The sequence below is a fragment of the Acyrthosiphon pisum genome, unplaced genomic scaffold (assembly GCF_005508785.2).
Source record: "Acyrthosiphon pisum isolate AL4f unplaced genomic scaffold, pea_aphid_22Mar2018_4r6ur Scaffold_2013;HRSCAF=2526, whole genome shotgun sequence".
Taxonomy (NCBI): Eukaryota; Metazoa; Arthropoda; class Insecta; order Hemiptera; family Aphididae; genus Acyrthosiphon; species Acyrthosiphon pisum.
In genome coordinates, this window is record NW_021769468.1 from 20,080 (window position 1) to 21,437 (window position 1,358).

The window sequence follows — 1,358 nt, forward strand, 5'->3', positions numbered from 1 at the left end:
ATAAATTGATAATTGACACACAACGGTAACACAGTTTAGCATCAAATCGTAATAATAAATCACTGACTACTTGAGCTGACAATAATTCAAATAATAATTAAATGTAGCCCTTACGGCTAAACAATAATAAATAATAATACAAAATACGATTTTAGTGGTGATCGCACTCACGACAACATTATATAAACTAAATATTTGAAGTAACCCGACGATTAGCGGTGGGGTAAACAATAATAATTATAATAAAATATGTATAAGCGGCCATTCGGGCCAGCACTAACAATAATATAAACAACGCCAATATCCGGCTATTTGAATCGGATCACAATAAAATATAAACGTATAATTATGAAATAAGTAGTCGTTATAACAAAAAATAGCAATTCGTGCTTATAATATTAACGAAAACTTTGTGCACTACCACGCTACGGTTTATCTCTCGTGGTGTACGGAGAAAAGACAACTAAACTTATAATATTATACGGCCGACGCGGACGGACGGGAAGACATAAAAATGCTGCTGATTGCGCTCCCTCGCGCGCAATCTGCTATTATATAATTCACAAAAAAAAAAACAAATTTAAACAATAATATAAATAACAATGATATATGTGTGCGTGTGTGTGTGTGTGTGTGTGTGTCGTTCGGTGATGTGCGCCTACGGCTTATCTACCGTCGTGGCGGCGACAGTCAGTGTACACCAGTTTGCACTATTGCAGTCAAATTTGTTTGAGGTTAGGTTGCAATAATTATCAATAATAATAAGGAACTCTTATAACCTAAAAAATGTAAACACTTTATTTATGGTTGATAAGCCCGACGGTCTATCTTATCTATGTAAATCTATGATACAGCAGTTATCTTCTATACTGTAATGGGCATGTATTAATATGTATTAAGTATAACTGAAGGTAGTATAAACCGCTTTTACTTATTCGAACCATACTATGCGGTTCTCCTTGTAAAAGCATTTAGCAATCTTATCCATAACAACCTATGAACACAAGACGGCGGTTTCTTCAGTACGACAACAACAACAACTTTTACGACCACACCCAAGGCACCTGCGAGTTCTGTATGCTGACCAGATCAAACGGTGACGAAGAACAATACTATAATTTTGTTATAAATCTATTCTTTGTTTCTTCGTATTATTTTTTTTTATTTATTTTCTATTTCTATTTCTATTTATCTTTTATTATTTTTAGAATGAAACAACTTATTTTCATAAGGGAACTTAGTACAATGATAGGGCGACAACAACACAACAGTAGTAACGTACCATACGACGAAATGCCAAACTGCCTAATATATCATATTAACAAGGCTAATCAAAACCATATATTTAAAAAAAAAAA